The 13,266-nt window shown below is 35.9% G+C and overlaps 1 protein-coding gene across 8 annotated transcripts in view; it reads left to right on the top strand.

Annotated features, from left to right (window-relative positions):
* RASGRF2 (Ras protein specific guanine nucleotide releasing factor 2) overlaps positions 1-13,266 on the top strand; it is a 320,212-nt gene that overhangs the window by 223,863 nt on the left and 83,083 nt on the right. The window lies entirely within an intron of this gene.

Raw genomic sequence — 13,266 nt, 5'->3', positions numbered from 1 at the left:
AAACCCAAGAGCTTCTCTGATTGACATGCAATGAAATTGAATAAGAAGAGAAGTTCAAAAGAAGAAAAAGAAAAAGAAAAGTTAATTAGCTTCCACCCTTTGGGCTCACATTTGCTAATATGTATAAACACACACACACACACATATATAATAAACACTTAGACATAGACATATATACATTATATATATACCTATATCTATATCTATATCTATATCTATATATATGTATATATATATATATATATATATGTATATATATATATATATATATATATATATATATATATATATATATATATGTCAGCAGTAAAGTCCTTTAGCCAGGGCAATGCCTTGCTGTTACCCTACACAAATATTTGTTGGCTGCCTGGCTCACTGTGCTGATGATTACCTAAGGATGCTAGATCATTGAGATTTTACTTCATGGAGATTTGGATTGAGGTTGGGTCCTTGTATTTGAGGAATAACATTCTGGTTTGAAGAGTCCTTTCTAATGAAATAATGAGAGGCAGCGTTGCATAATGTGCAAAGAGCTGGCATAGGAATCGGTACAACTTGAGTTCAAGCTTCAGTCTATGAATCTACTGTCTGTGTGACCCTGATCTTATTCTTTCAGTACTTCTAGGAACTCTTGAAGAAAATGTGCTGATGTGCATTGATAGAGGTAGTTAATCATTGATAGTTTTCTTCTTGGTTTTTTTTTTTTTGGATTTTTCAGTCATGTCTGACTCTCCATGACCCTGTATGTGATTTTCTTGGCAAGGATATTGGGGAATGGTTTGCCATTTCTTTCTTGAACTCACTTAATAGATAAGGAAACAGAGGCAAACAGGTTTAAGTGACTTGCCCAGGGTCACACAGCTAGTAAGTATCTGAGGCTTCATTTGAACTCAGGTCTTCCTGACTGCAGGCTTGGCACTCTATCCAGTTGTGCCACCTAGCTGTCCTAAAAGCTCCCTACAAGTCTAATGTTTTTGTATGTGTATACATACATACATACATTTAAGTATTATGTTATAATATATAGTAGCATATTAGCATGCATGTGTTACTATATTATGGATATATATCATCTATAATTATATAAAGTCTTTTAGGTGTGTTTATATAAATGTGTATATACACATATATAATATATATATACACATAAATCTACGCACTGTAAAATCTTGACTTAGAAAGTGCTAAATGAAATGTGATCTTATTTTTTCAGCTTCAGCCTATTTACTTCCTCCCTGATAACTATCCCACTCTGGGAACTAGCATTCCCATTCCAGATTAGAGAATATTAGAGTAGGAAGAGACCTTAGTGACCATGATTGAAAGCAACAACCTGCTTAGACTTGCCAACTTTTAAATTTTTCCTAGAGTAGGGAAGTAATTAAGCAATTAGCCAGAGAACTGTAGGTTTTTGGCAGTAAACTTGAAAGCCAGGTTTTCTGTGGAGAAACTACGTGAATATAATTGAAAGTTGATGATACTTGAAAGGCTGTGCATGCACCAGTTTTCTTGTTAGACCTTTTCTTGAGAGAAGATAGCTACTCCAAGGATCCTCTTCTATGATTTGTAAACTCTTTCTGTGAGTATCAGGAAATGACTTGATGAGGGAACAGAGAATGAGTTTGAATTGTTATGTTGTGGAAATGTTTCACCAGAGACTTCAGTCTTGATGAATTCTTAGAGAAAGTATATTAACTAATAAAAAGTTAGCATAATATCTTTATCATTTTGCTATTTTAATGACAATATTTCATCTTAGAGAAGACAAAATAAAATTTTATCATTTCCGAAAATGTTTCCTAAAGAAACTACCTTTATCAGGATTATTAACAGAAGAAGAAACAGGATATTAAAAAAACTAGAAAACTCATTTTTGAGGTTAAAAAATATACAATAGTACATGTTTGCACGTAAAATAAATAAAATCCATTTATGCTTTATTGGGAATGCAAAGGAAGATATTACAATTACCTGGAAAATGTAACTTAAGGAAAAATTAATTAATTAGGATGCTTCTTTGCATCACTAAAAAAATAAGCTATGATGCAAAGCCCAAGTTAAGCCTCAGTTAGTAACTTCTGTCATTCCAAATAAGAAAGTCAATTTCTCAAGTTGCTTTGAGATGACTTAGAAAAATCTTTAAGAGAGCTAAGTATTCTAATGTCTTATCCATAAATATTTTCAGTGTAAAGACAATCACAGTTATCACTAGAAATTTGTACCAGTCAATACATTTACAGTGCTAAGTGATTTGAGATACAAATATTAACAAATTTAAAAGATTTTCCCTGACCACAAATAGACTTCATTTTAGTTGGAGAGATAAGAGATTCATACATGAAATGATAAAGGAGAGCACCATATGTATTAATGCTTTTAGCCAATATTCATAAACAGGTCTTTGATCTTTCATTAATTTGAATATTCCCAACAGAGCTATGCCAGCCTATTCTCTGGGCCTCTTGGTGCATGTCCTGTCATGAATTTGTCACAATGGTCAATCTAGCATATTGGGGGTTTTCCTCACTTTCTTCTGATATCACAAAGGTTGTCTCCCCATCCGTTACCATGTGACCACTCTTATCTTCCTTTTCAATCAAACATTTCCCTAATTACATCTTATACTCCTGTTCATCTCCAGTGTTCCTTGTAATTTGATACAGCCTGCTCATATCCAGGAATCACAGAGTCAGATTTGTGCTTAAGGAAAACTATTTTGGCACCTAATTTTGGCATCCTAATATGTAGGATGTACTAAAGTCAGGAAGAATTTGCCACAGAAAGAGTAATTACTTTCTCTTTGATGCTCAGTTTCACTTCTTCAGGGTCTATCTATCATGGTCCATATCTTAAAATCATCCAACACCCCTGGAAGAATATTGATATTTAAAATAGGGGTCTTCATTTCTGGGAAGAGTTTGAGATCACTAAAATATAAAACAAAAACCTTTGCAAATTCCTCAAGACAATTCAACCCTCTGCCATATGTATTGTTAATACCAGATATATATAACTGATGGGTGAGCTCCATAAGAGAACTTCTTCACAGTTTTTGTGTCATGAATCCCCTTGGCAGTCTGGTGAATCCTCTGGATCCTTTCTTATAATAGTGATTTTAAATGCATAAAATAACATACCTAAGATTACAAACAAAATCAGTCATGTTCAAATAAAAATAATTTTTCCATTCAATTTCATAGATTTCTGAATTATATGCAGAACCCCTGCACTTTAGGTTGTCCTTCTAATTGCATGTTATACTAATCTAGGCAAAAATTCTTCATTCACTTGATCTTTTTCTATTGGGTAGTATTGGGCCAGGGATCAATAGAACCTGTGTTGTAATCTGCAAACACTGGCACCTGGAGACCTCACCATTCATAGGGTATATCTCTTCAACTTGGATTAATCTTCATGCAAAATAGACTCTGGTCTGGATGTTTTATAAATATAGGTGGCACAGTGAATACAGTGACAGGGCTGGATTCAGGAAGACTTGAATTCAGATACAGCCTCAGATACTCACTAGCAGTGTGACTCTGGCCATGTCCCTTAACCTCTATTTGCTTCAGTTTGCTTATTTGTAAAATGGGGATAATAATCATCCCTGTCTCCCAGGGTTGTTATGAGTATCAAATTAAATAGCAATTAATATATCCTTAGCAGATTACCTTGCTTATAATAAATGTTCACCATTAACTATCATTATTAATATAATAAAGTATTCATTTGTATAGCTAGCTAATTGGAGAATATGATGGTATTTGATAAAATGTTGATGCTGTGATATAAATTGTGAATATGACAGCTTAATTTGAACTTGCATTATCAAAAAAATTCAAAGAAATGAACTTTGATTTAGGATTTAAAGAAGTGGATAAAATATGAATGAACAAAAAGAGGAGACATGAGGAATAACACAGGCAAAGTTAGGGAGGTAGAATATAGAGTGAATGTCAGATGACACAAGCACTAAGAAAACCAGTTGGCATAGAGTTTCTGTTGAACTGTTTTAGGAAATGTGATTGGATAAGAAGAGTAGGACCTGATTATAATGAAGAACCTGGAAAATTAGGGGGAAAACTTTACTGTCTAGTCCAGGTAGACATTGTAAGTTTTTGAGCAAGAGAATGAGATATAAAGAATGTCTAGAAAAATCAATCTGGCAGAAGGGATGAAAAGGGGAGCCAGTAGAGGGAAAAACCCACTAGAATGTTATTAATTTAGGTATGACACTAACAATTAAGGTTGTAGCTAGTGAGGAATGGCCAGATTGGGAAGACATTTAAGAGAAAGAACCAAGATTTGGCACCCCATTGGAAGTGAGATGCAAAGGAGAGGGAGGGAGAGAGAGAGAGAGCTCTTTTGCCATAGGCTTGGTGCCCCTCTATAATGTTGCTCTTCTACCACCAAATGAGAGCTCCTCAGGGACTCATCATACCTCTGTATACAGTGTCATACTGTATAATGTATGCTAAGTATATTTATTATATATGTTCAATGAATGTTTAATAAGTATATGTTGAATTAAATGTTCCTGCTTTGAAAAGTGAGGACCAAAAGTCTGTTAATATTATAGAGCCAGACTATGTCCTTTTTCTGGATGCACTACTTTGGAAACCTTAAATAAGCATTTTAAAGTTCCTAGAATGTCATTGTTTAAGTATACAATGGATGAAACAAATCTTAATCCCAATGAACTCACATTCTAATGGAAAAGACAAATGCATATGTAAAAAAATATACAGAACAAATAGAAAGTTAAGAACTATAAAGTAAATCAAAATAGCATATTTGGGAAGAAGGGCAGTAGCATTTGAAAGGATCTTCATGTAGAATAGGGACAGAGAATTGCCAGCCCACAGACAGGCCATTTTGGTCTGGCATTGTCTCGGCAACTGCAGGTGGGACTAGAAATTCAATAAAACTAGGAGCTTTTTAGGGGTCAGTTAATTAAATGCTTAACTGAATATAGCCCACGAATAATGTTAAAGATATCCAAATGCCCCTTGGCAGAAAAAAGGTTCCCAAGTTCTGATGTAGAAGATGGTACATGAACTGCATCTTAAAGAAAGAAAAAGGAGACTGTAATGCACAGATTAGAACATGCAGCCAATACAGGAATATAAACTGAGATGGAGAGGCTTGTGTGAAGTATAGAAAAGCCAATAATTTTGGATCACAGAGATAGGGACAAGGAGTAATATCCAGTCTGACTGGGGAGATAGTTGAGGCTAGATTGTACAAGACTTTTAAAACTAAAGAGAAGAGTTTATATATTATCTCAGAGACCACTGAAGTTAAATGAAGGAAGGAGCGTTAGGATCATATCTCTGTTTAAGGAAAATTATTTTAGTAGTAGTATGTAGGATGGACTGGAGTCAGGAGGAATTTGTGGCAGAGGGGGAATCAGGAAATTCTTGCCCTAATCTAGGTAAGAGATGGCATGGGCCTAAACTAGGTTAAGTAGTGAATGGGAAGGGAAGCCTTTTATGGGATGGGAGAGAGGCTATAAAGATGGAAACAGCAAAATTTAGCAAGTAATTATGTATGGTGAGAGAATGAGAAGTTCAAGATAATAGTGAGGTTATGAGTCTTACCATATGGAAGGATGATGGTGGGATAGTTGGGGGATAATTCTATTTGGAGAAGAGAAGGTTTAGGGGGAAAATAAGTTCACTTTTGGATATTTTGAGTTTAAGATTTCTCTAAAATAAGTAATTTGAAATGTCCTTAGCAATCTTAAAACACTAAAAAAATGTCTATTTTTTTTTACTATAGAGCTAGGACTATAGACCTAGCTATAAATTTAAAAAAAATATTTTGATAACTTTTCAATATGATTAGATTCCTTTGTAATCCTATGCATTTTTTTTCATTTAAAAACCTTATTCTGAAAAGGGGGTCTAGAGACTTTACAGGAATGCCAGAGGAAGATCCATGATACATGCAGAAATGTTAGAACTCTTGATTTAGAGTAATAAACATTATCTTTCTTTCAGTAGGTTCTGTTCCTTAGATCGCTGGTGTAGTGTGAGCTATACTCCACTTCCTTAGAAAGGAGGGGGTTTCTTGAACTGTGGTTCTCAAAATGTGATCTAGGACCCCCCCCCCCCAAATCCCTATGAACCTTTTTTAGGGATTCTACAAGGCTAAAACTATTTTCATTATAATAAGAAAGTATTTTAATTTTTAACAATAATACATATAACCCATAAAAGCAGAGTTTTTGGGGGGGGGGCGGAGCCAAGATGGCAATAAGAATGCTTCATGTCTTAGGTGCTCTCTCATAAAACTCATAAGCTAAGGACTCTAACTAAATTTTTGAGAGACAGAACCCACAAAGGGACCCAGTGAGGCAGTTCTCCTACTCAAGGCAACCTGGAAAAGAGCAGAAAGGCTCTGCTCCCCGGGGTCGGAGGGGCAGCCGCCAGAGGGGTGGCCCGCCAGAGCCAAAGAACCTCAGCCTCCCGGAGGCAGCCCCAGGGCGCTGGGAGCCTCAGCTCACGGCAGTGGGGGAGTCTCCTGAGCTACACCCCTGGGAGCACCAGCCACAACTTGGGGGAACAGCGGGGGACCTCTGGCAGAGCGAGCACATGGAGCCCAGCATGCAGGGCACACAGCGAGCAGCTTGGCCAGATCCAGGAAACAGAAGCAGGCAGAGCCAGTAAGCAGGAGCCCCCAGGGCATGAGCCCATTGAACCTAGGGAGGGGAGTGAAGAGAGAGATTGCAGAGCTCTGTCCTCTGCTCCTGGAACAGGACTCTGGGGCTCTGACCACATTCAGATCCTGATCACAGTCTAGGGCCCCCCCCCCCCACAGAACAGCAGGACCCTCTCCACCTCAGCCCCATGGCAGAGGGGGGCGCATATGGTCATTCACAGATCAGGAGGGAAGACAAAGCCTCACACACTGAGACCCTTGTGGTAGTGTCCAAAAAGCTCAGAAAGAACCCAAAAAACAGGCTAAGGCTGGGGAAATGAGCAAGCAGAGAAACAAGAGGAACACCATTGAGAAATATTTTGCATATGAGCCCAAGAAGGATCAAAATACTCAGTCTGAAGATGAGGAAGCACAAGCTCCTGCATCTGAAGACTCCAAGAAAAACAGAAATTGGGCTCAGGCTATGACAGAGCTCAAAAAAAACTTTGAAAATCAAATGAGGGAGTTAGAAGGAAAACTGGGGGGAAAAAATGAGAGAGATGCAGGAAAAATATGAAAATGAAGTCAGCAGCCTAGTCAAGGAAATCCAAAAAAAAATGCTGAAGAAAAAGCAGAGTTTTTGGAAAAGAGACACTAATTTTAAACGTGCATAGAACTCATGAGACAAAAATGTTTTGAGAATCCTTGGGATAAGGAATTCTCTGCTAGTAAACTTCCATTATAAATGCATTTTGGCAATATACGGTCTTACTTTCCCGGGGACAGTGAGAGATTAGATGTCCTTTGTCCTAGCAATATCACTTCCCAGGTGTTTCCAACTCTTCCTTGTCTACTATGCTAAGAATCTATTAAGTATTTCAAGTAACTATTTGATATTTACTCTCTTCCAGATCACTCTTGGCTATGGGCTTCTTATAACTATTTTTTTCTCGGTTCATTGTGATTTTTCTTCTATTACTTTAATTTCCAAAAATACTTAAAAGTCACTAATTGATGGTCTTTGAACATTCAGTAAAGTTACATTAACTCATTTGAGGAAAATTCCTTCTAATGTTTATATATTATGCCTTGTTAGTAAAATCTTTGCTCATTAAAATTTTCTCACAGCAATATATTTAAATATCATTAGTTCATTCTTCATCATTATGGGCTTTGAATAAATTGTCCATAGTTCAATGGCTTTTATTCTTACTAGCAAGCTATCATTTTTAGTAAACTTCTTAAAGGGTTGAAAATGAAATTCTTTGGTTTTTCTTATTTCATTTTCCTATTTAATGGAAACTCCAATTACTGAATGCTTTTATTTCTCCACTTCTTCCATTGCTCTTTTTCCCTTTATTGGCATTTGCTGCCCTTCTTCCCTAACTCCTATCAATTGTCAGTGTCTGCTAATAGAATTTTAATAGATAGCTACTGTGCTCACTTAGAAAGGAATAAAATTGTTGTTTGGGTTGATGGAAAACCATGCTGAATCACACAGTGATTTTATTTTGTTGTTACAAATTCATATTAAGTTAATGGCCACCAACCTGGCATTCAGACGGAGGCTTTGCCTGACTGAGCTGCACAGTTCCCATTTCAGGAAGCTAACTGACTCCTACTGGTGAAACAAAACACCTGAGATTCTTTATTTGATTTTTAAATTTTTTTTATTCAATCTTGAGAATTCTAAAATGCCACTGCAGTAATATTGTAAGATGACAGAGGCATAACACTGAAATTGGTCAAAGTGGGGGTTTTAATCTATTTAACTCTGTTCTTGCTAAAGTTGAATCCTGAATTGAAAACTGTTGGCAGTTTACATAATTCATCTACATCTCTCAGTCCATGGGCAAAGAAGTGTATGTTTTCTTGTTGTACCGGGTTTAGTTTCATACCACAGTGTATGTTTTGTTGTTGTACTGGGTTTAATTTCATGGTCCTTCCCCAAAGAGCTATCCAAGAGTAGTGTCTTGTTTCACCAAAAGAAAAAAAATCTATGTTTTATTTCTTTTTAAAAAGAGTCCTGGTAGAGATAATACCTGCCAATATAAAAATTTTCTGTCAACTTGAGATAGCTCCTAACCCAAGTCCAGGTATTCTGATCATATCTGTGGAAGGTGTACTGAACGGACATGTTTTTTGCATGCTTTTAATTGATGTAAATATATTTTTTTGTCAAAGAATCTTAACTAATTTAGATCTTAGAAATATAACATCATAGCATAACAATGTGGGAGTTTCTACCCTTGAATAACTCAACACAACTATGTCTTGGTCACTGTGTTCTAGAGATTTGCCTGAAAATGTAGAAAGTCAGTATGGTATAGTAGATGAGCATCTACTTGATAGAAAGACCAGGATTCAGATCTAGGCATCTGATCCTCATCTGTAAAATGTGGAATTCAGTTCCCTTAGATCATTCTTCGTAGGGTTGTTATCAGGCTTAAATGAGATAATTGTCATCAATTGATTTGAGAACCTCAGAGTTCTACATTTGATGTTTTTGAGTTGTTTCGGTCATGTCTAATTCTTCGTGACCCCATTTGGGAATTTTTTTGGCCAAGACATTGGAGTGGTTTGCCATTTTCTTCTCCAGTTCATTTTGCAGATGAGGAAACTGAGGCAAACAGGGTGAAATGACTTGACCAGTCGTACAGCTAGGAAGAAGATGAGTCTCCATGGTCCAGACTTGCCTCTCTATCCATTATACCCTCTAACTACCCTAAAAATATCATTTAAATATCAACAATTATTGATATTTCATCACTTAACCTCCTTAGTCCTGTTATTCATGTGTAAATTGAGATTTGACTTGAAGTTCCTTCCATCCCTAGCTCTATGATCTTTCTAGCTTTGAACTCATGATCTGTTTTAGTTCTAAAATTCTAAGAATGTTTTTAAGTCAGGCTTTTTTTCCCCTTTTAGGTAGCTGTGTCCCCAAGCACTTTGTGGTACATTATTTTCTGTTATTTCATGTATTCCTAAGCTTTTCCAAGTGGTTTAAATCTTGGCCCTGGAGGGATCTGACAAGACTTATGATTCATCCCACTGATTGATGCCACTCCAGGGTGGTCTCATTGATGTTGTAGTGTTCTCACTCAGTCATCAAAGCCTGAAGCCATCTAAAATGTGTTCATGTGACAGGAATCCTCTATATTCAATTGCAGACCAGGAAATCCAGCCCTTGCTCTTGTTATTTATAAGACCAAAGGAGTTCTCAGGAGGCCATGTAGTCAAATCTCCTGCTTCTAAACAAGACCCTTAGACAGAAAGGAATTTAATCTATCCACATGTGATTCATAGCTTAGAATAATGCCAGATTCAATAGTGGAAACTTTTTACAAAATCTGGATATTACTTTGGCTCATGCACATGCCCAAGGTTTTATCTTCAGAATTTGAGTCATATGCCTCAATTAAGTATTTACCATAACATCAGAATTGTGCTTGTATATCTGCAAAAGTAGAAAAAGAACCTCCCTTAAAGTTGCCTAGTGTAATAGCAGTACTTTAGCTATACCTGATAGAAAATCAAAGACTTTTAATTAGGGTTGTAAAGAATTAAAAACAACTCTGCCTCTTTCTCCATTGAGCCTGTAATATTATGCTAGGATTTAACTCCTTCCCCCAGTCCTCCAAGGCAAAGTAATCGAAAGACAGAGGATTGTAGTATAAGAAGGATAAGTAGGATGGTCTCAGAAAAACCTGTAAAGACTTACATGGATTGTTGATGCAAAGCTAAATGAACTGAAAGAACCAGGAGAACATTGTATACAGTTCACAGCAATATTGAGCAGAGATCAGCTTTGAAATGACTTAGCTATTCTCAGCAATACAATGTATTATCCAAGACAATTCTGAAGGACTTGGGATGAAAAATATTATCTACTTGCAGAGAAAGAACTGATAGTCTGAATGTAGATTGAAACATACTTTTTTGTTTTTTTTGTTTTGTTTTTTTTTTTGCAAGGCAGGGGTGGTTAAGTGGCTTGCCCAAGGCCACACAGCTAGGTTAAGTGTCTGAGACCAGATTTCAACCCAGGTACTCCTGACTCCAGGGCTGGTGCTTTATAAACACTGCGCCACCTAGCCGCCCCTGAAACATACTTAAAAAAAAAAGTTCTTATTTTGAAGAGTTTTTTTCTTTTTGAGGTTTTCTTTCACCACACAACCAGTATGGAAATACGTTTTGCATGACTGCACATAAGTAAAAGAAAAAAGAAGGAAAGAAGGTAAAAAAATAGCATGCTTTGATCTGTAGTCAAGCAATATCAATTTTTTCTCTGGAGGCAGTATGCTTCATCATTAGTGCTTTAGGATTGTTTTGGATCATTGTTTTGCTGAGAATAGTTAAATCATTCATTGTACAGCATTGCTATGTGGAATGTTCTCCTGTTCTCACTTCACTTTTCATTTCATGTAAGACTTTCTAGATTAGAAAAACAATTATATTGAAATAATTATTAAAGCATTTTTAATAGCAAAGCCAGGTTTCACCAGAGGTGAAAACCCCTATCCAAAGGCAATGTGACCGAGTTTAGCTTCCTCACTCCCTGCTTCCCAAATATTGAAGTGGCTAATATGTTTTAGGCACTAAGCTATTCTGAGAATAACAATACAAAAAATGAGTCCCCATCTGAAGAAGTATTCCAAGCACCCATGCACTAAGGTTTTATCTTTGAAAATCTTTTGGTGAACCATTAGATATTGACTAAAAACACTGGAAGGGTATTGGTGGGGCAGGGAAAAGGAAGGAATTGTTTGGTTATTTGTTAGTTTTTGTTTATTTTGCATTTTAATAGCTGAAAATGAGGAGTTCCTTGAGGTCAGAGTCTGCATTCTTGTCTTTCCATATAACTCTAGCACAGTGTCAGACCATAGTAAGTGCTCAATAAATATTTATTGATAACAAATATTAAAGACTAGCAATGTTTAATACAAAATGCTTTTGTGACAGCATTTGATGGCAAAATTTCTAGGAAGTGGGGAAGATAATCCAGAGACAAAACTTTTCTCACACATTTGAAATCATATTTTAAGGATTTTCTTAACTTGATAAGGCCACTCTCTACATACGGCTGGTCCATTTTGATGATCTTCACAAAGTAATGATTACTTCAGCTAAATATGCCAGACCTTGTTTAGAAGGGTGACCTAAATGAGTGGGTTCAGATAAGCAGAAAGAAGTTTAGAACCTATTTTGAATAAGAGAAATAAATTAAATTTACTGAGGCTGCTGGTTGTTGATAAGCATTATAAACATCAAAACAGTAAGACCTGAATGGAAGTAGGATACAGTAGTCAAGTCTAGAAGGAATATTCTATAAATGTACACAATACCCTTATACCATCTATGCTTGTCTTTGTTAAAATATGCAAACCTTACCTTCATTGAACATACAATTCAAAGTGACATAGATGACCAGTTTATACTGTTATAAAGATTTTTGTAGAGATGTGAAAATAAGGATTTAGGTTGAGTTATTAATATTTTCAGTGGTGTCACAGGCACTTTTTTGGTATTATTGTTATTATTATTATTATTATTATTATTATTATTATTAAGTCTGCCATTTTCCCCTTCAAACCATTTGGTATCATCTCCTCTTTTAGACCTCTTGAGAAACAGTCCATCAATGTCTTCAGTTGCCACCTTCTGAATGGGCCTCCTCTGTGAATATTTGGTCTAATCTAGCTCCTCTTCCCATCTTTCCTTCTTAGTTCTATTCTCTACCATTTCTTCCTGTTCATATATTGTATAGTATAATAGACTCAGAAGTCTTGGTTCAAATTCCAGATTTTCCACTTACTGCTTGTCTTTGACCAAGGCCTTCTTCTCTAGACTCCAGTGTCTTCATCTGTAAATATACAAAGTCTTTAAAATCTCTCCTACCTACTTATATTATTATTGACTACAAATTTATGAAAAGTATACAATCTCAACAACAACTTTAAAATGGAGTCATGTGAGATAGCAAGCTACTGAAACTCCCCTCATTATCTTTCATAGAGATTCTTCATTTAATCATCCTCCCATAGGCATTATTATAGATTTTTTTCTTTTCACTATTATTTTTGAGCAAGAAGCAAAAGTGCAGCATTATATTACAGAGTTTATTAAGTGCTAGATTCTGGATAAAATTGTGGAGATTTGACCTCTGTCCTCTCCTCACCATCTACAAGATATTGAGTCTGTGTTTACAGGATACATAGAGTAAAAAAGTGACCCTAAAATTTGATTTTGGCATTTGTATAATCTATAGGTTAGAGATAGACACATAATCTGGGCCCCAATACAGTGATGACCAATTTTTTATTTAATTGCCTTTTGAGCAAAAGCAAGAGTTAATACTGACCCAAATACACAATTTTGAAAATTTATGTGATAAAATAGACCTATTCCAAATGGGAGAGAACTAGTTATTCATCCAGTTTTACATGTAATTAATGGTATTAACAAAGTGTGAGAGCCATTCATTTCACTGCACCTGCAGTTGTGTGAAACTGGAAATATAATAGGTAAGTAGAATTAACAGTGACTGGAAGATCCCAGTACTTGGATAGCAGTAGGTGTCATTTGTGAGCTTCATTCAAACAGTGTCCTAAAATAAATGACCTTTTC

This window comes from Macrotis lagotis, chromosome X (genome assembly GCF_037893015.1).
Source record: "Macrotis lagotis isolate mMagLag1 chromosome X, bilby.v1.9.chrom.fasta, whole genome shotgun sequence".
Lineage (NCBI taxonomy): Eukaryota > Metazoa > Chordata > Mammalia > Peramelemorphia > Peramelidae > Macrotis > Macrotis lagotis.
This window is presented reverse-complemented; position numbering and strand designations above follow the sequence as displayed.